Source organism: Rhineura floridana, chromosome 10, assembly GCF_030035675.1.
Source record: "Rhineura floridana isolate rRhiFlo1 chromosome 10, rRhiFlo1.hap2, whole genome shotgun sequence".
Classification (NCBI taxonomy): Eukaryota; Metazoa; Chordata; class Lepidosauria; order Squamata; family Rhineuridae; genus Rhineura; species Rhineura floridana.
This window is the reverse complement of record NC_084489.1, coordinates 5,343,348-5,366,169: the sequence shown is the minus strand read 5'-3', so window position 1 is coordinate 5,366,169 and position 22,822 is coordinate 5,343,348.

Sequence of the window (22,822 nt, the reverse complement as noted above, 5' to 3'; positions counted from 1 at the left end):
GCCTGGGGGAAGCCCGCAAGCAGGACCCGGGTGCAAGGACACTCTCCCCTCCTGAGGCTTCCAGCAACTGGTTTTCAGAAGCATGCTGCCTCTGACTAGGGTGGCAGAGCACAGCCATCACGGCTAGTAGCCATTGATAGCCCTGTCCTCCATGAATTCGTCTAATCTTCTTTTAAAGCCGTCCAAGCTGGTGGCCATTACTGCATCTTGTGGGAGCAAATTCCATAGTTTAACTATGCGCTGAGTAAAGAAGTACTTCCTTTTGTCTGTCCTGAATCTTCCAACATTCAGCTTCTTTGAATGTCCACGAGTTCTAGTATTATGAGAGAGGGAGAAGAACTTTTCTCTATCCACTTTCTCAATGCCATGCATAATTTTATACACTTCTATCATGTCTCCTCTGACCCGCCTTTTCTCTAAACTAAAAAGCCCCAAATGCTGCAACCTTTCCTCGTAAGGGAGTCACTCCATCCCCCTGATCATTCTGGTTGCCCTCCTCTGAACCTTTTCCAACTCTATAATATCCTTTTTGAGATGAGGTGACCAGAACTGTACACAGTATTCCAAATGGAGCCACACCATAGATTTATACAACAGCATTATGATATCGGCTGTTTTATTTTCAATACCTTTCCTAATTATCTCTAGCATGGAATTTGCCTTTCTCACAGCTGCCGCACACTGGGTCGACATTTTCATCGTGCTGTCCACTACAACCCCGAGGTCTCTCTCCTGGTCGGTCACCACCAGTTCAGACCCCATGAGCGTATATGTGAAATTCAGAGTTTTTGCTCCAATATGCATAATTTTACACTTGTTTATATTGAATTGCATTTGCCAATTTTCCGCCCATTCACTCAGTTTGGAGAGGTCTTTTTGGAGCTCTTCGCAATCCCTTTTTGTTTTAACAACCCTGAACAATTTAGTGTTGTCAGCAAACTTGGCCACTTCACTGCTCACTCCTAATTCTAGGTCATTAATGAACAAGTTGAAAAGTACAGGTCCCAATACCGATCCTTGAGGGACTCCACTTTCTACAGCCCTCCATTGGGAGAACTGTCCATTTATTTCTACTCTCTGCTTTCTGCTTCTTAACCAATTTCTTATCCACAAGAGGACCTCTCCTCTTATTCCATGACTGCTAAGCTTCCACAGAAGTCTTTGGTGAGGTACCTTGTCAAACGCTTTTTGAAAGTCTAAATACACTCTGTCCACTGGATCACCTCTATCTATATGCTTGTTGACACTCTCAAATAATTCTAATAGGTTAGTGAAACAGGGCTTTCCCTTGCAGAAGCCATGCGCTGGCTCTGCTTCAGCAAGGCTTGTTCTTCTATGTGCTTCTGTGTATTTGGCATTTGGTGTTTTTTCGCTCTGGCAGTTATTGTTTGGTGTTCTCTTCAGCAATTTTACAGGTGCTGGGGGATTGCTGGTGTACAGCAGTTTAATTGGTTACCTGTTTCTTCCATTTCCTGCAGGTGTAACCTTGTTTATCAATCATGCCCCCCCCCGGAAGGCCAAGCAGAACTGAGGTGTGTAGGTGGTCAAGTGGTCTACGGTGTGCCCTCCTGCCAAACTTCACTCATCGGATGAGGAGATGGATATGGGCTCCCTGTGGGCACTTGTTACCAGAATCGAGGCCCTACAGCATCAACGTTCAGCACCGAATCATCCGGGATCTGGCCCTGGTATTCCCAAACCACCCAAAAGGTCTGCTAGGCTGGCATCTAGGGCTAATCTTATGTGCTCTTTGCTTGCTAAGGTCAGTGCTTTGGAGGAGCAGGCTACCAGTGGCCATCAGGTTGATTCAACTGCTCCTGGTGCACCAATTTCCAGTGCGACTATCGGTATGGCTAGGGTGGTTGAAGAGAGGCCCTCTGAACTCATCCCGCCGTTGTCCTCAATGGCTCCAGTGCCTTCAACTTCGGGTACTATGCTCCCACTGGCCTCCCAAGACTCTGCAGTTCTTGTTTCTCCTTCTGCCATTCCTGGTGAGTCTGTCAACACACAGGTACATGGGGATCAGGCTGTGCTATCTGGTATACCTGGCATGAATTTCCCTTTATCTCAGTTCACTGATATGGGGGGAGTTTTGGTCCCAACACAGCCACAGCTTCCTTGGCCAGCAGCAGCTGTGGCTCCATGGCAGCCATCCAGTACTAACCCCCCTTCTTCGGAGCAGTCATCCAGTACTAACCCCCCTTCTTCGGAGCATTCTTTGCCCCTCCCTCCAGGTGTTTATCCCCAGGGAGACAGTTTTCTCCCTCTTGGGGATCATCTCCTACAGTCCACTAAGGAGAAGAACTGGAGGGGTAAATATGTTGATATATTCACTCTCTAGTTCAGGGAGTCTGAGATGAAAGAAAAAGAGGGGGAGGGCACCAAGAACAAGGACACCATGAAGAAGAACAAGGTGGATAGGGTTTGGCATAATTGGCTAAATGCCTATACCATCTATATGGGTGTTATGACCCAGGCTTACCCTTCAAGGGTGTTGTCCATGATTAAATATCAGGACATCATACATAGGAGTTTCAGGGATTTCACTGGTACTGCATGGTTGCGTTATGATGAAAATTTTCACCAGAGGGCAGCCCTTGATCCCACAATGCGTTGGGATGTTGAACATCAGGGCATGTGGCTTCGCTGCATGACTCCAGCCCGGCCAATGCAGGTTGAAAGAGCAGACAGTGGCCACCTTTTATCTAAGGCTCAGGCGTCAGCTTCTGGCGGTGGCCAGGGGCTTCAGTGGGTTCGTTCCCACCAGGTGTGTCGGAGCTATAACAGCTCTGGATGTTGCACCCGGTGCCCATGTCATTTCAAACATGCCTGCAGAGTATGCGGCGGTGGACACCCCAGCTCTGCTTGCGCTAGAGCACAACAGGGCAAATCTAATGGCCCTGATCAGCAGCAGCCCCGGAGGACAACCGGTGCCGGCCATGGTGCCCCACAAAGCCAGTAGCCCGATTCATGTTGTCCAGTTGGCACACCTTCTGGCTAGGTAACCGGACAGGGACACTGCGGCCTATCTCCTTGTGGGCTTTTTGGAGGGATTCCGATGTGGGGACCTAACCAGGCTTCTATAAGGAGCATGGAAGGGCTGGTGGCCCAAAAGCTCACCAAGGAGATTGCTGCCAACAGGATATCGGGTCCCTTTTCTCCCCCCCCCCACTGCCAGATCTTCACATCTTGCCCCTCGGCATCGTGCCTAAAAAAACAGCTGGGTGAGTTCCGCCTCATACATAATCTCTCTTTCCCAAAGGGGAGTTCTGTGAATGATGGCATCTCCCCAGAACTTGCCTCTGTCGGGTACACTTCTTTTGACGAGGCTGTAAGAGTAGTGAGGAGAGCGGGCAAGGGTGCTTTGATGGCGAAGTGCAACATTAAGTCAGCCTTTCATCTCCTGCCAGTGCACCCCAGGACATTGACCTTCTGGGCTTCCAGTTTCATGGACAATACTATGTGGATTGGGCCATGCCCATGGGCTGTTCCATATTGTGCTCCGCTTTTGCAACATTTAACACCTTCCTAGAGTGGGCTGTTAGGGTGTGGGCTGGATCTTCTTGGACAGTGCACTGCCTGGATGTTTTTTTGTTCATCAGCCCTTCTGATACCAGTCAGTGTGCCCAGCTGGTAGCCTCTTTTACAGCTCTAGCAGATGAATTAGGCATTTCCCTGGCCTCTGAAAAGTCAGAGGGCTGGTCCACCTGCCTTACATTCCTGGGTATTGAACTGGACACTGATGCACAGTGTTTGAGGCTGTAGCTACAAAAGCTTCAGGCCTTGAGGGATAGGTTGCGGGTGTCTGCCGGTATCAGGAAACTCACATTACTGCAATTACAGGAGGTTGTGGGCCATTTGGTCTTTGCCTCAAAGGTTATCTTGCCTGGCAGGGTGTTCCTCAGGTGCCTCTGCGATGCCATGAGGGGCATTCAGAGCAGGTTCCATTACATCAGGGTGTCAGCTGGCATGAGAGAGGACCTCCTGACCTGACAGTCCTTCCTCGATGAGTCCAATGGAGTCTCCTTCTGGCGCCAGGAGATGCTGTTGGAGGGGAGCTCCAGGTCTGGTCTGATGCAGCTGGTGGCTTGGGGTCTTCCATAATGAATCGTGCGCTGAGAGGTGGCCCATTGACTGGCATGAAGCGGGGGTTACTTCTGACTTGACTTTCCTGGAATTCTTCCCCATCATAGTGGCTGTGCACATGTGGCCTCTAGCATTCCAAAACCGTACAGCACGGTTTTGGTGTGACAATCAGTCCACTGTCCAGGTTATTAACACTCAGACTTCTCAGTCAGCATGGGTGATGCGTCTGGTTCGGGTCTTTGTTTTGCAGTGCTTACATTGTAACATTCTTTTTGTGGCCAGACATGTTCCAGGCCTGCAGGATTGCTGATGCACTTTCTCGCTTTCAGATGGAGCATTTCTGGAAGTTGGTTCCCGGTGCTTCACCTATCCCAGATGCCCGCCAGCCTTTGGAGCCTTGGCAGGTAGAAGCAAGCGTTGCTATGGCTTCAGCATTGGCACCCAGTACCTGGAAAACCTATCAGCGCACTTGTACTGAGTTTCAAGCAGATGCAGGCCTACAGGAGCAGTGGCCCGTGCCTGTTAGCCACCTCATGCAATTTTTAGTTGCTTCAAGAGCTAAGGGTAAGGCAGTCAGCACTCTTCCTGGCTAGTTGTTGGCATTGGCATTTCAGTCAAAAGCCAGGGGCCTTCCTGAGTCTACAGCTGACTTCAGGATACTTAAGATGCTCGAGGGTTGGGCCAGAATCTCCCCCACTTTCTGTGATAGGAGGCAGCCATTTACTTCTGATATTATTGGTCAGTTGCTCACCTAGTTTTGGGGCCTCTGTTCCTCTTCTTTTGAGGTAACACTATTTACTGCAGTTGTTCTTACTGCTTTCTTTGGTGCATTTCAACCCAGTGAGCTGCTGGCTGTCTTGAAGGGGGATCGCTCTGCCAGGGCCCTGCAGTGCAGTGATTGTGCTTGATCTGAATCAGCTGCTTGTCTTATGCTCCGGATGATGTCTAAGACAGTTCAAAAGGCCAAGGGAAAAGAGGTCGTTTTAGGCCCTTGCCCTCTTCTGTGTCTGTGTCCCGTTGCTGCATTAAGGGCATATCTGGCAGCATGGCCGGCAGGGCATGGTCACCTCTTTATTCACCAGGACGGGACGCCGCTTATACATTTTCAATTCTGGGCAGTCCTCAAGCGTGCTTTGGTGTCATCAGGCCGTGACCCTGTGGTTTTTGGCCTTCATTCTTTCCGCATAGGGGCAGCTACCGCGGCAGCACGGATGGGTCTCTCAGCCCCTGACATACAGACTATCGGCATATGGCGATCTGCAGCTTTCAGAGCATACATCCGGTATTGATGGAGACGTACCTGGCACCGTGGCAGTTGGCAGGATATGGACACTGGTGCTTTGGTGGACACCCCCCCCGGCAGATAGCGATCTGCATTTTCTTGGTTCAGATGTATGTTGCTGCACTGTGCTGCAGCCAAGGGCAGAGAGCGATCTGCAATGTTACGTTCAGTTTGAGGTTGGAGTGCACGTACGGCACCCATTGGCAGACAGCGATCTGCATGTTCTGGTTCTGTTTTTATTTGCAGTTGAAGTTTATCTGTTTTAATTGTTTTTCTTCCCTTCCCTTAGGTGCCGGGAACTTGCCAGAACCAGTGGGTGTCTTGCTGTGTGGGCATTCCATTCTCTTTTGGGCCTTTAGGAGGGCATCATCCACCGACATGGGAACCCAGCTTCATCTTTCTGCAAGGGCCAATTTGCACTGGTGAGCTAAAAGGGGCATGCTCTGGGGCAAACTCCTCCCTACCTTGTGCAGGGAATTTTCAGCCGGCCTTTCACTTGACATCCAAATAGTTCATCTGGGTGAGAACAACCTTGCCCAGCAACCAAGTCTGGATCTGTTTCATAGGGTGGTGCAGGATTTGGAATGGATCAAATTCAATTTTCCCCATATTTTGGTCACTTGTTCTGCACTTTTGGAGCGGTGGGTTTGGTGGGGAGCAGTTCACCCTAATAAAAGTGATAGGGCTAGGTGGGGGGTGAACTGGAGAATCAGGAAGCTCGTTCTGAAATCTGGGTGGGGTTATATTCCACATCCTAGGATCTATGTTACTTTTCCCCACCTGTTTTGAGAGGATGGGGTTCACCTCTCTGACCTTGGATGTGATATGTTCCTGGAGGATTTGCACAAGGGATTGTTGGAATTGTTGGGGTTGGTGGGGTGAGGTGTATAAGCATGAGCTATACACCTCTTGTGGCATTGAGTTTGGGCAGGTGAGGAATTTGGGTGAAAGAGTTGTAGGTATACTGAGGCATTATTGGGTAGGACACCCCTCAAGACTTTAGCAGGTCTCCAATCTGTGGGTAACTGGTGGGTGTCCGAGTGGATTGTCATGTGCATTGGGGTGAACATGTGTACAGCAGGGCCAGGATGAGCATGGGAATCCGCTCCCAAGGTTCATCAGCAAGGAGGGAATCTTAGCCCATATACTTGTTCAAGAACCCACAGCTATCAGCTGTGGCACATGCCGAGGAGTTTGGGGGGATTCCATCCTCACCAGAATAGTTCAATTCCTCACCTGCCTGCATGTTATAAGTTGATTGGATATGATTGGATATGTTTGAATTCTGATTCAAAGTATGTTATATTTCATAAATATAACACTCAAACCGATGCCATGTCTCACGAGTCTTCTTTGCAGGTGTGTGGGCAGTTTCTCCCTTGGTTCCTGCTGAGGCTGTCTGCCTCTCTTGATTTACCTAATTCGAAAAAGGTCACTTCAGCAGCATTGGAAAACTAAGCCCTTGCCCCAACTGCCCAGACCACTTTCTTTCCTTCCTCTCCTTTTCATTTCACAGAGCCCTTCTTCAAGAGGAAAATGAAAAAGAGATTCCCACAGCTGCCTGATAAACCTGGGGGCCTGGGGGGGCAGAAGGGAGTGGAGGTGCTTCGTCTGTATATCTCTGTGTGTTGAGTCTATGTGTACCCTTCTTTTAAGGCTGGGAAAGGGTGTTTGAACATCACCAGTTTTTCTTCTGTGAAATAGCTGCTGTATTGTGCTTTGTTGGGGGCAAAAATTAGTTTGGCAGTTGGGGTTCAGACCCAAACTCTGCCTTATATTCAGTTTCATGGGCATGGTACTTATCTTCTGTGACTAGGTGAACCTGTACAGTAGCCATTTTTGTGACTAGACAGTCCCCCACAGCAGCCATTTTGTGGTGGTACCCACAACAGTTTTTCAGATTTCCAAATATACCCAACAGGCCCCTAAAGCTGGGGACCCTGATCTAAAATGAACTTTAGTTGATCTTCTGAACTGGACCAGTGTTGTTTGTGAGAACTTTATGACACCTTAATACATGGTTCCTGGCTTGTTTTTATTTTCTTTCCATGAAAATATTAAAAATAAGATTTGGTTTGTTAAGTTTATCTAAATATATCAGGCCTTATCTTTAAATATTTTTTAAAAGACTGTAAAGCAGGAGTTCCCAAACTGTGGCCTATGAACCACCAGTGGTCTGGGAGCTTCATTAAAGTGGTCCGCAACATGTCCACATTAAATATTCATATTGATTCTTTTGAATTCTATGGAATATAAATTGTAATGCAATAAAATATAAGAAAAAAGAAGCAATAGAAATACAACTAAAATCATACAGCCTTCTAGCACAGTGCGTTACAATTGCTACAATAGGCAGAAAAACTAAAGTGGTCTGCCAAGACAATCAGCAATTTTCAAATAGTCCGTAGGGGAAATGTTTGCAAACTACTGCCCTAAAGACTTGTTTTTATGTGGTTGTTGAATTTATAAAATGGGTTTAATTATAATTATTTATGGGATTTTAGTACTTCTACTGAGCTGATTGGATTTTTAGTGTTGCCACTGTTTTCTAGCCATACTTAATTTTTTATCTTATGGTTTTATTTTTTTAAATCAAAGTTGTTAATTTTTCCAAACCAAATCATCATAATATAACTGACAGATATGAAACTATACTATCTGACCAGTTTTTGAAGGTGTCATACACCTAAAGGTGATCCAGATTTATGGAAGTGATCAATTATTAACAAAAGTAAAAACATCAGAGCAAGTTCCTTCAAATTCCTATATGTCAAACTGTCCTTAGGGCTTTCTCACTTATACAGAAAGTTTTTCAAGAGTGCTACATTTCATGCTTCTTTTTTCCATATTTCTATTGAAGCTTATTATTTATATTGCATTTTGATTGTTAGAAGCTACCTTGGGTGCGTTTTTACCTTAAAAGGAGGGGGTGATGAAGATGGTCATGTGGTTGTGGTTGTTGTTATATTTATATCCTGCCCTTCCTCCTAGTAGGAACCCGGTAAGAGTAGGTGAGTGCTGGTGTTTAGAGAAGTATGATATGTAGCCAACCCAAAATCTGAAACCGAGTTGTCTATGGACCAGAAATGTGTCCTGTCTTGCCCTTATATCTTTAATAGCAGCTTGAGTTACAGAAATCAGCTAGATTTTTTTTAATGGTATGGATATAACCATGGTCAGCTGCTGATGTTTACATAATAAGTTGCTGTTATTATAGTGGACATTTGAAAGGTTGGCAACCATGGTATGAAACAGCCTATGTCAACATTTCTCAACAGTAGGCCTTGGGATGAATCATAGCAATTACCCAGACAAAGAAGAAAATATAAATTCATGGAGTATAAGGCTATTTATGGGTATTAGCATGCCTTAGTTACATCCCGCTTAGACTACTGTAACGCGCTCTACGTGGGGCTGCCTTTGAAGACTGTTCGCAAACTTAAATTGGTACAAAGAGCTGCAGCCAGAGTGCTAACCGGGGCTGGTTACAGGGACCATACAACCCCCCTGTTACAACAGCTCCACTGGCTGCCAATTTGTTTCCGGTCACAATTCAAAGTGCTGGTTTTGACCTACAAAGTCCTATACGGCTCAGGTCCAGGTTATTTGACAGATCGTATCTCCCTACATGAATCTGTCCGGGATTTGAGACCTTCAGGTGAGGCCCTTCTTGTGCTCCCCACACCTTCGCAAGTACATATGACACGGACACGAGATAGGGCCTTTTCGGTGGCCGCCCCTAGGTTGTGGAACTTCCTTCCGAGTGAGGTTTGATTAGCTCCCTCCTTGCCGTCCTTCCGGTGACAAGTAAAGACTGTTTTATTTCAATGGGCATTTGGGATAGAGAACGACCAGGATTAAGTGTCATAGGATTGGTGACTATATTATATGATTTTATTATTTTAAATATTTAAATATTTTAACTTGCCGGCTGTTTTTAATGTATGTTTTATGGTTTTAATTTTTCTCATAGTTTAATTCTTTTTTAATTGTATACTTCTGTATGTTTTAATGGTGTTGTTTTTAGTTGTAAGCCGCCCTGAGTCCTATTGGAAAAAGGGCAGGGTAGAAATAAAGTTTATTATTATTATTATTAGCCATGAAGACCATGTTCTGTCTTCACTTTCAGGGACAGTATGCCTCTGAATACCAGTTGGTGGGAATCAGAAGAAGGTAGAGAATTGTTGCACTCAGGTCCTGCTTTCAGGTTTTCCATAGGCATCTGGTTGGCCACTGTGAGAACAGGATGCTGGAGTAGATGGACTCTTCTTATGTTCTTATGGGCACAATCCATTCTCTCCCTCTCATAAGTAGTCTATGAACTACTTATAGTATGTGGGCAAAACTGTACATTGGTTCAGGCTTTAGTGAGCCTTCCAAAATGGCTAGGCCTCAATTTGTTTAGAATAAATGCTGAAAATGCTGTGCAAGGAATTAAGGCAAAAGCTAAATGATACAAAGTATCAAAATGCTTGCTTGCTTGGCATATTTTGTCACGGGAGTCATAAAGGAAATGAGGAGGGGTAAAGAGAGATCTTTCTTTGAAAGGAAGTGAAAAAGTCAACTTGACATTGCATATTTTCTTAGAATTTTAGTTACTTGTTTATGCCAAGTATTGAGAACTCATGCCAAAGTATGAGAATGAGTGACATATTGTTATGTATTATCATGTGATAATTGTGTAATCATGTAACCTTGGAAAAGTATATAAGTTGGTCTAAAACTCGTGTTGGGGGGCTTGTTTTGAGAATTGTATCTCTGGACAACCTCCCAAGCAGCTGCTTGAAATAAAGCTATCTAATCAAAGCATCAATTCTGTGTCTTGAGAGTGTTGGTGGATAGGGCCTCCCAGTAATAAACTAAGCAAGGGTAAGCCCAGTTGGGCTCCTGCGACAAGTAGAAGGACCTTACACATAAGGTAATGGGTAAGAATATTCTATGCCACCTACTTATACCCTGTATGGGCTCCATTGACTTTATGGAGATCCCCTCCTACAAATTCAGAGATATTTACTACTTACATCTCATCTTGTAACATTTGACATACATGGCTATATAGAAATAATTCTTATTAATCTTAATTAAATAAAGCAAAGAATCATGGCCTTAATATTGCAATAGTTGCATCCCAACTTATGCTTTTTTACGCATAAGATCTCACTGTGTTTAATAAAGCATACTTCTGAGTAAGTGAGTTGAGGATGGCAGCCTGGATTGCAAAGAAAGTGCCAATTAAAAGTAGGTTATTAGCATAAGAGTGATTTGTTTAGAATTCCTCAACATTTTTGCATGGAATTTCAAAACAAGTCTTGTTTTACATTGCCTGCCTTCTCCAGGAGTACCAACAGTTTTACTGGCTCTTAATTCTGTGCAGGTTGATAATGCTTATCTCTAGCCAGGAAAAGTTTCACTTGCTGATTTTGGCACATCAGACTTCTGATTAGGGATGGAAAGATCTGTCAATTTCAATTCTCTCAATTTCTCATTGTTCCAAACTTAAATTCAGTTCTCCACCTTTCTGCAGCAATTTATGATTTCCCCCCCCAAAAATCCTCATGAAAATCCTCCAGGATTTTAGTGTGAATTTCTCCTAATAACCATGTTTTTGACTAATGAACACATTTTTTGCAAGCCATTTCCCGTCATGTAATGCAGTTTTGCAAGTTATTTTCACTTACATATTTTTATGCACTTTCCCCTAATATAAGCATTTTTGTAAATGTTGTTTGGTTGGAGAACTGCATCACACAATTTGAATAAGTGCGAATTTCAAAGGATGGCTGTGTTTCAGTTCTCATATTATTTTTGGAAAGTGTGAATTTGATAAATTTGACTTGAAATGCAAACTGAAACAAAATTCTCGCTCATGCCTCCTTCTGATAAGGGCATGAGAAACGACGAGGGTTTTTGTTCCCCCTATAGAACTGTTTATGCTGGGATGGACCTTTAGGTTTCTTTTTCTGGCACTTGTACAGCCCCATTCCTATGCATGCTGACTCAAACGTTAACTTCACAGAATTCAGTGGGGGCTATTATGTCTCAACTAATTGTACATAAGATTGCAACATTATTGTCATGCAAAAACTGAAGAAGAAACCTTAATGCTGCAATCCTACACACACTGACCTGGGAGTAAACCACATATAATACTGTGAAACTTACTTCTGAGTAAACATGCTTAGATTTTGTGCTGGAAGTCTTAGGGCTCCTCCAGATGACCTGTTGTTTCAACATTCATCTTGATTTGCTTGCATAAAACTTACACGGGTGGTTAGACTCTATCCAGTCTTTAGTGAGCATTTGTTCTGATTTGTTTATGGGTGGTTATATGCCAATGGACATTCATTCTGATTTGCTTGCTTGTGTTTACACATCTTTGCACTGTTCATTCATCCCACACTTTTCAGTGCATTTCTGCATCAGTTTCCTAACTGCAAAAAGTCTGTTTAAATAATAAAAAATGGATTTGTTGTGCTAGGGTGACAGGATGCTTTAATCCACTTTAATTGTGCAAATCTAAATTTCTGGTATGCGCTTTGATCCTTCCCACAAAATAGTGACAGTATGGAGGCATCCTTAGTACCTGTCCAGCAGCCAGTTATTTCAGTTCTTTAAATGTATGTGTTTTGGAGCAGGGATAGCCAATTTCTGTATTCTTAGGGCTACCCAAGAATAGGGTTACCAACCGTACTCTTTTAAGAGTACATGTACTCTTTTTGAGATGGTGCAACAGCATACTCTTACTTTTCACTTATCGAAGCCAAATGTGCTCTTTTTGAAATGACAAAATGATAGTAACCCTACCCAAGAATCAAAAGTATTTGAATGAGGGTTGAAAATTGCAAAAAGCAGGAGGCAACACTCATGAAAATAAATATAAATCAAGGCCGGTGCAATGTTTTCATCGAGCTCTAGAATTTAGGTGATTTTATTTTTTAAAATGTTACATTTTCCTTACTTTTTTAGTAAACCAAAGGAGCTTACGAGAAAAAGAGAATGCAAGAGAGAACTGGAGAAGGAACATGAAGCAATACCTGAAAGGCCGTCACTTCGAGAAGAGGACTTGTTCTGTACTACCCTAGAGGTCAGGATGATCTAATGGGCTTAAGTTTCAGGAGGGTAGATTTTGCTTGAACATTAGGAGAAATATCTTTGATAGTGAGAGGAGTTTAACAATGGAACCAATTACCAAGAGAGGTGGTAAGCTATTTCTGCATGGAGGCCTACTCAGTAGATGATGGACAAGCATGTTTTGGAGATGGTCTGAGTTGTCTGAATTGAGCTGGGGGTTGGACTAGATTATCTACAGGTCCCCTCCAACTCAGTTCATAGTTCAGCGGCAGAGCAACTGCTTGGCATGTAGAAGGTTTCAGGTTCAATCCTCACATCTCCATGTAGGGCTGGAAAGGGCTCTTGTCTGACACCCTGGAGAGCTGCCCTAGAGAACTGCTGCCCATGATTACTGAGCTACGTGTACCATGGTCTGACTTGCTATAAGGCAGCTTGCTATGTTCCTTTTTCAAACAAAATAGGAAACAATAACATTATACATCCATTAAAGCAGTGAGCGATAATAGTGGAAAACATTAAGAGGCAACAGTATGAAAACCTCAACGAGCACATAATTAAACAGCAGGTCACAGATTAAAAACTAGCTTGAATTTAAAATAGGCGTTATCATCCAACAAAGTAAGAAAAAGTAGATAAAGCACATCCATTTTTCATTTAAAAAGAATGGTGTACCTTGAATAGCTATGCATTGTGCTAATTTAACATGAATGGAACAGTTTTGTTTCTTATGGTGCTCCAAATTTCCATTGTTTTAGGAAGAGGAGAATAGAACACTGTGAAAACAATTATTTTCAAAAGATTTGAATGCCTTTTTTGAATCATTAAGACTGTAATACTATACATACTTACCTGGGAGTAAACTCAGTGAGACTTGTTTCTGAGCAGTGCTTGGCAAATTCATTTAAGAATGAACTAGTTCCAGTTCAAGGTTATCCTTTTGCAAAATGAACTAGTTCCTGTCCAGTTCATCTAAATGATTCATCCTTAGCATTTTTGCCCGTTTTCAGAATGTTACAAGCTGCTGTGCTGAAGTATAGGGTTCAAAAGTAAACCAGGGGCCACACATAAGTAGTAAGATACCTGACAGACAGACAGACAGACAGAATGTCAACAGATGAAGCTTTCCCTATAATTGTATTTCCATATTAGAAAAGGCATTCCCCATTTAATTTGTGCCAGCCACACAGCTGTTAAGCATTACCTTTGTTCCTGTACCTGCACTTCTCACTGCAAGCTGCTCCTGTTGTAACAGAGTGAATGTGCCTCACATTCCTTCCTTCTGATTGGTTAGCAACAATGAATATGTGACTAAGCATCCTTAGCAACATCAGCACCTCCCCAATCTCTGAGCGGTGGGATTTCAGGGGTTCCTGCTCTCCTCCAGGGTTTGGTTTCCTTTGGGGAAGAAGGTCAGCGGAGACTGTGGTGTCTTTATGAAATATGGTTTATTCATTTACACACATTCCAACCTGAGCTTAGGATGGAGGGGTTCAAGGCAACAGCAGTCCAATATCCAGCTTTTCCATCTGTATTACAGAAGGCACCCCAAATGCCATGGTGCAGAGAGCCAGTCTCTCTGCCTGCCTCCAGTCTCCAAGCATTCTCCAGACACAACTAAAACTACAAGCCTCTCCTGGACTCCAGGGTGGGGGGGATGCTCTCCTGAAGAGTTTCAATGACAAAAGGGTGTTCCTGGCCCATTCACCAGCTGCTGGGCAACTGATAATCCCATCATCCTACCTGGCCACTCGATTTGTTTAACAAAGGAGAGACTCATCTGACCAGCAGAGCGAGTTTCTTTCCCCCCAGGTGCAAGTCTCCAAATCAGAGCCTGGAAAGGGGACCTACAGGGATCATCCATTCCAACCCCCTCAAACTCATAACAATATCTACCTAATAAGCCTTAGAACATTGCCTCAGTGTTTTGCTTCCTAACTTTCTTTAAAGATGTCTGATTGACTTAGCTTTCCTTTCCCACCCCTTTTTTCTTTTTTTTTAAAAAGTAAGAGTCTGGGCCCCCAATGGGGCCAGGGGAAGTGGGAGTGAATGAATACGAAAATGAATTGGAATTCATTCAGAGTTCTACCCCAAAATGAACTTAATTTATCTTTACTTCATCTGACAATTATGGGAAATATTTTCAGGTGTTTGTTGTTGTTATGTGCCTTCAAGTCAATCACGTCTTATGCCGACCCTATGAATCAGTGACCTCCAATACCATCTGTCGTGAATCACCCTGTTCAGATCTTGTAAGTTCAGGTCTGTGGCTTCCTTTATGGAATCAATCCATCTCTTGTTTGGCCTTCCTCTTTTTCTACTCCCTTCTGTTTTTCCCAGCATTATTGTCTTCTCTAGTGAATCATGTCTTCTCATGATGTGTCCAAAGTATGATAACCTCAGTTTCATCATTTTAGCTTCTAGTGATAGTTCTGGTTTAATTTGTTCTAACACCCAATTATTTGTCTTTTTCACAGTCCATGGTATGTGCAAAGCTCTCCTCCAACACCACATTTCAAATTAGTTGATTTTTTTCTTATTTCTTTCAGTTGTAGCTGAGAGATTTTTGAATTCATGTAGTGAACTTAGTTCAATTGATATAGTTCATTCCAATCACAGTTGGAGCAGATATGTAGAGGATTGAGCTATAAATATCATGTATTTTATTAATATATTTTACAACAAGGCGTGTGTGTGTAAAACACAGGACAGTTTTTTAAAAAATAAACTCAGCTATTTCTCCACAAAGCCAACCATTTGATTTGTTGAAATATATATCAATGATATTAGTTCTTAATATTAATATGGCAGCTATCAGAAGTTTCTTTCTATGCAAATGTGAAACTTCAAGACACAGTTAAACTATGCCAGTATCTTTCCATGCAAAGCAAGGCAGACTGTGCAATTTTGCCCAAATGAAATAAAATAATTGCAATAGAATCTAGCCTAAATTAAGGTATTTTTCTTTTTCTACACCCTTCTTGAAGGAAAAAAAACCCCATACTCATCTTCAAAAGTAGATATCTGGTGTGGTGTGATTTAAAATGAGTTTCAGAAATAGTCAGTAGAAACTGTATAATGCTTCTCTTAAAAAAAGAAGCTAAGACTTTTCCATACCAGTGTCCCTTCTAACAATGCTGAATGAATTACTTTATATTCCTGTGCTTTCTTTCAAAGGATTAATAAAATATGTCCCAATGAGGCAATTCCTATCATTGAAAGGTATTTTATTTTGTGATTTGCAACCCCCTACAATGTTCAGCTGGATAAGTCCCGTAAAATTCATATTCTTAACAAAGCCATAAAGAAGCTATATAGTATGCTATGTTATTATAAGAGCCAAAATGAATATTTGAAGAAAAGTTCACTTTTATTAAATTGGCCAATATTACACTTGTGTATTCAGAGTAAATGCAGCTGGCATATTAGAAAAAGTGGCTTCTTAGGGACTCCCTCTCCCCTCCTTTTGTTATTTACCTGCTGGTCAGATGGGACTTTTCAGCAAAGAACGTCAATGCAATAAAGGGAGAAGCAAACATATAGTCAGGTACAAGATGCATGTCCCCCCTCCCTTTAGCAATGGGAATAAAAGAGCCAACAAATGTTTTATGGGTGAAAATGGGCCACAACTTTACTGATTAGAGCAAGTGAACAGGGTTGGCGTGGCAGTAGGGCAAGGATCTGCTTTCATTCCAGCAACCCACACTGCAGAAATGCTGAGTCAGCCCAACAAGCAGTTTAGAAACACCCTTGAGAGTTAGTCAGGGGCCAACCAGTGGGGGATGGTTGTGAGCTGGATGGCCCATAAGGGGTCTAGTGGGGTACTCACTAGCCATGCCCCTCCTGAGCGAGAGGCATGGCCAGCGATTACCCCACTGGATCCCTTAAGGGGGTCCCCCTTATGTTTGATCCCACCCAATGCCATTGCCACAGCAAGGGAGGGGAGCAGCGCTGCCTGACTTGCCGCCACCCCCACTTCCATGCTGGAACCAAGCTATTAGTGTTGTTACCAAGCTAGTCATTGCAGCCCTTTGCAGATAGCTGGGCTCCATTTGGGTGACAGAAGTCAAGGCAGTTGCACGATTAAGGGGTGACATCACCAGACTACCCCTCGCTCAGTTCAGCTTTGCTATCTCTTTGCTGACACGGCAGTAGGCCACCTCAATTCTGCGTGGTTGCCTTGCATTTCTCCACTGCCACCTCTGGAGCACATAGACCAGCGCACCATTGCTGTTTGGTCAAGCAGGTAAGATCCACTTTCACAGCCAGCAGCAAGTCAATGCCTCTTTGCACACAGAGGTCATTTTCTCCCAGGTGTATGAGCAGCAAAGTCTGGAGGGCCGAAGCAACCAATCTGTTGATCCAACAAGGGGTGAAGCTTTCTCTACCTCAGGCCATGGGAAAGAACCATGGAAATGGAGGAAGGAGCACACTTGCCTCTCCTGCCTGCCCTCGCCACCAGCAGCTGGGTCACTCAGGCTCCCTAGGCACTTGCAATACAAGGTGGTGGTTGGGGGGGTGAGGTGTCCACTGCACTGCGCTGTTCAGGTCTGCTCAGGGGTGGGTGTCATTTTGTCATCCCTCGTTCCCACCCCCTCCTAGCAGTCATCTGCTGCCCACTGAATGAAACATGGACATCCCAGGCCATCCACCTGGGGGGAGGTCGGGAGAGGGCCTATAGCCACAGGGCCTCCCCACACCCTGGGCCAGCGGAGGGGGGCTGACAGGCCAGGATGCCACCAATCAGCAGGCTGGTAAATCCCACTGTCACTCCCAGAACAGACTTGTGGATTTAGGCCTTGTGACAGGCCTCTCAGTTCCACAGGTCAGGGAGGGATAGAGACCAAGGTGAGAAGGTGTGGGTCAACCAAAAGACCATCCAACCTGTCTCCCCCAAGTCCTCTTTCAAAGCCAGCATGCAAATAAAGATGTCAGCCTCTGGCAGGTCAAGGCCTTTTATCGGCCTGAGTCTGCCCCACCCCTTTGAAGCTCTTGCAGGATTGCCCAAGACTGAAAGTGATCCTGTGACAGCCAGAGTGAATGGGAGAAAGAACCCTCCTCCTTTTGCCTCTAGGGTCCCTGTGTGCACTGCCCCACAAAGGCACCCTGCGCTATGTGTGCAAAGCTGTGTTTCTTGCTTGCATTTGAACTAGACCTTACTACAAAATAACTGTAGGTGGTGGTATCTTCCTGACCCCATAATCTGTTGCTAGACTAAAAATTGGGAGAGAGGGAAAGGGTGGATGTTGTTATGAACTTGCTATCTGATTGTGCAAGGAAGTCTGGGATTTGGACAGAAAACATTCAAGCGGGGGCAGAAGAAATTTTAAAAATTCCTTACAGGTCCAACCTGCTGGCCAGGTGTGCCCATGCTTTTCTTTTGTTATGGAGAGTGTTGACTAATTGCCCACAACAGCCAAATAATAGATTGATCTTCCCTGACATTCTGAAGTGGGTGAATGGCATATCCCTAACCCCAGCAAAGTATGATGTAATCTAGGCCTCTGTGTGTGTTAAAAGGAGCCCAAGAATAGGAGTAGGTTATAGGACAGGGAGACAGAGAAAATGAGGAAAACAACGAGGGGAATGATAGCTCTAAGCTGTAGAAAGAACTCTTTGGGCATGCCTCTTTGAGGATCTGATGCATTGTTCTATTGATGCCTGTATGGATGTTAAACTGAGCCTCTGTTTATGCTCAACTTGTATATTTGTAAATAGACTTACATATTATGGAAACACTTTAGATCTCCAATCATCTCCCTTTCCAAAGGGAACCAAACTCAGGTACATGCTACCTGGAATTTCTCGCTTCTTGCGGAAGTAGGGTGTATGTAATAGTGTAAACAGCCTTTGCAAGTTTTTGGTGTAGAGCTGAGCCTTGCAATGGTTTGTCAGTTTCAATATGTGGCTCAATTTTATTTTTGAGACACCTTCAACAGGTTGCCCTTTCCCTTTGATGGTCAGTTGCATTCTTTGTTGTTTGGGCATTGAAAGCTTGGTAAATAGGAACCTGGATTGGACTGGAGTGAGCTTTAAAGAGGAAAGCAAAGGGAATTTTATCTTTATATTAGTTCTCTTCAAGTATTGCTGTTCTGGGTGAAGAAAACATGTGAGGAGACAGGAGAGCTGAGCATGTGAGCTCCACTTCCTTGCTGCCATTCCTGTCACCATTAAACAGGAAGCCTCCTTGGACACAGGATCCCCCCCCTTTACAGCCACACTTCATGGGCTGATTGTGACATGAACAACAAGGGGGCAGAACTAGTGAGCTCACCTCAGCTGCCCTTTCCTCTTGTGTTTTCTTCACATGGAATGGTAAGGCCTGAAGAAGACTTTTGTCTTAAAGATTTGGCTTATTCTGTGCACATGGAGAGAAGGGAAAATAATCTACCAAGTGTTTTACTGTGACAGCCATTTGGGGTCCCTGACTCCTTCTGTTTGAGGATAGAGCTCTGGTGCTTGTATGCTAAAGCCTTACATTCTACTGCTTGCCATTTGATCTGTTTTCTACTATGAGGAACCTGGCTGTTTAAGGAAAGCCATCTTTCCCTGAATACTTATATGAGTCCCTCTTTTCCTTCTGATGCCTCCAGTGAAATAGGAGAGGCAACAGCTGTGGTTATGCATGAAGTACATTGGCAGACTGAAAAGTCACCCAGTCACACTTTCTGCAATAAATCTAACTTCCTATAAATTGGGATACGTGTGTTCTGGTAATTTGGCCTAACTAACTACTGAGCATGCTAATGAGTTTGAAAGACCCTTCTAGGATAATTACTTAAGAGCTATGTTGACAGAAGGTTATGACCTGATTTTCTGGAGAGTGCACTTGCTTGGACTCTTCTCTATGCTGTGACCTGCACCATCAACATGTGGACTTCAGAGCTCATTTGATGATGTGTGAAGGCAGTGTATGCTGGGAAAATACTGACTGGATGGCAGATGGCAATGTCAGGTCAATGAAAGGTCTGGTTTAATGACATATGGAAAGTATACTTTACCTCTCCACTGCATGATTCCAACAGTTGTTAGATATTGCGCTAGCCTTTAAACATGTATTTATCTGTCCAAAAAGGTGCAGACCAAGCAAGACCCCTGATATTTCGCTCTCCAGAGCTGATCAATTCAACATGTACACAAGGAAGGCAGTTGGGCAGCACAGCCACAGATGAACAAAACTTGTGTAGCGTTCTGGTAATTGGAGTGCACCACGTTTAAGAGGCACTCATCAACTGCCTGAGTTCAGGAAGGGGCACTATTTTAGATCAGTAACAGGGAGAGAGATTTTAATAGGGAGGAGGCAAAGTTGACAGGCCCACTCCTAGGTACTATTCAAGGTTCAAGTGATTAAATGCTATAATTTTTAGGAATACTTGCTGGGATTATATTTTCGATATATATAATCTCCCAGTAACTATAGTAGTATTAACACAGGAAGAGTTACTGGGAGGTAAAATAATGTGAGAATTTGGCATGCATGCCTTATACATAGGGCCCGTTAACTCTATACACAACAATTGCCATTATGTGTAGAAACAATTAGTTGGCCAAAGATACAGTTCCTGAGGAATAATCACCCATTGTTTGAAATGTAGAAGGACTGTCCGTTGCCCTCCATAAATGGTGATCCCTGCCCAGATTGGACAAGTGTTGGGGGATACATCCCTAAGAGAAATGAAAACCCAGGCCAGGGCTGGCTTGTCCCCTTGCTTTGTTCCCACACCCTGTTTTACCCTCACCCTTTCCCTCCTCCTTTCTATTCTGCATTCCACTTTGTGTGCACACACATCATTTTTACCTTCTCCCCTTTCCCCTTCCCTCCTCTTCTACATTCCTCCTTTGCACCCCCCATGTTTGCCTTCAGTCCCTTTCCCCCTCGCTCCCCTACTCCTACCCTCCCCTATTCTGCATTTCCCCTTTGCACACACCTGGCTGCCTCCTTTAACCATCACTTATAGACAAGAAGAGGCAATGGCCGTGGTATGAAATTCTCTCACAGGAAGAAACTGTGTTCCCTTTTGGGGCCTTCCCCTCCTTCACGCTCCCTCCACACCTTGACTGCCTTTCATGCTGAAGCCAGGCCCACTCTTTGGGTGCAAGGCAATGCCCCAACACTCTCCACTCACATGCCCTCCCTCCCCCCCCGTCCCCAATTGTCACCATGTGAAGAACCAACAGTATGTCAACATAGAGATGGCTGACGAATAGAGTGACAGCACTCAGGCTGCTTTCACACATGGGGCTAATAGTGCTAGTTTACCAGATTAAAAAGGTAGCGCTTTGTTCCAGATTTCAAAAATCCCTTTCACACTGCAGTACCTGTTATACCGGCATTTTGCACAACAGTCTTTCACACACAGAGCAGAGTTTTTCTCCCCCCCCCTCATTTGGCCTCACGTGACACCGGATGAGCTGGTGTGAGGCCTGTTCTTTCAGTGCGTGGGGGGGTTGAAAGAGGCGCGATCGCGATCAGCTGATCCGGTTGAGCACAAGCAGCAGCAGCACAGGCTGCTCTCAGGAGCAGCTGGGATCAGCTGGGAGGCGTGGCGGTGGCAGCGCAGCAGCACGCGAAGGCTGCATGCTGGGAGTGCTGTTGGTACGGGCGGGAGCGCACTGCATGCTGGGAGGGCTGTTGGTACGGGCAGGAGCGCACTGCATGCTGGGAGGGCTGTTGGTACGGGCGGGAGCGCACTGCATGCTGGGAGGGCTGTTGGTAAGGGCGGGAGCGCACTGCATGCTGGGAGGGCTGTTGGTAAGGGCGGGAGCGCACTGCATGCTGGGAGGGCTGTTGGTAAGGGCGGGAGCGCACTGCATGCTGGGAGGGCTGTTGGTAAGGGCGGGAGCGCACTGCATGCTGGGAGGGCTGTTGGTAAGGGCGGGAGCGCACTGCATGCTGGGAGGGCTGTTGGTAAGGGCGGGAGCACACTGCATGCTGGGAGGGCTGTTGGTAAGGGCGGGAGCGCACTGCATGCTGGGAGGGCTGTTGGTACGGGCAGGAGCGCACTGCATGCTGGGAGGGCTGTTGGTAAGGGCGGGAGCGCACTGCATGCTGGGAGGGCTGTTGGTAAGGGTGGGAGCACACTGCATGCTGGGAGGGCTGTTGGTAAGGGCGGGAGCGCACTGCATGCTGGGAGGGCTGTCACATGAGCAGTGGCAGCTAGTGTAAAACTCCCACAATCTTCCGGTTTCCCACCCTATCGGAATTTTTCAGGTATCATTTATTACGGAAATTAGCACTAAACTTCCAAAACATTCCACCAGAATTCCGGAGCTACCCATTATGTCGGGTGAAGGCTCAAATTTTATGCGCAAATTAACAGGAAATAAATTGGCAGAATAACGGAATAAAGTGCAGTGTGAAAGGGGCCTCAGTGTCTCTAAACAGAGATCTACACAATACATTTAAAGCACATCCAACTTGCATTTAAAGCACTTGACTTCCCCCAGAGAATCTGGGAAGTGTAGTTTCTCCCTCATAGTTATAGTTCCCACCACCCTTAACAAATTACAGTTCCCATGATTCTGTGGTGGGATTCATGTGCTTCAAATGTATGTTGAATGTGCTTTAAATGCATGGTGTGGATGTGCCCTAAGTGGCAAATTGTGGTGTGTGTTTTTTACCTGAAGTCAGGGCTGTGCTCCACTCTTAATTCTCTGTCTCTCTCTCTCTTTAAACTTAATTGAAATTAAAATATGCCACACAGGCTTTCATTTCTGGCTCTCTTTTGACTGCTGTCATTTGCGGGGCAGGAGCAGACTCATGAGAGGAACCACTCTACTAAAGCAGACTCAGAAAGTTTTCCTCACATTTCTATACTTTCCGTCATTACCACAACCATCCTTCCCGCCAATAGTGGCTGTTGTCCTGTTCTTTAACACTGAGATGTGCTCGTCAGAATGGGGAACGGGGGCACAGCAGGGATTCCACACCACGTTACCCACCTGTGCTAAACCATGACAGGCTTACTCAGAAGTAAAGTGCGTGGTGTTCATTGGAGCTTACTCCTGCAAACCCTGCTGCTTTCTCAGCAGATTGGAGCACCCCCCATACTTTCCCTTCAGGCCTCTGTGGTCAGAAGAAGAAGGGGGGGTTAAGTGGTGCTGGTCGCTTTCCCAGCACCTGAAGGGGGAGGTGGCCAGATGAAGTGAGTGACACAGGGCCCTTGGGGAGCAACTGTCCTGCTTTCCCACTGCTTCCTCCTTGTCTTCTGCCTCCGAGGCTGTCAGTGAGGTGCCGGGGCAGCAACAGCAGAGCAGGATGGTTGATAAGGAGCTATCCTGGGCTGTCCTGACTGTTCTTCCATGGCTCCCCTGAGCCACCTCACACACCCTCCTCACTCACCCACCCACCTCACTCACTTACCTCATGCCCTAGCCACACTTGCC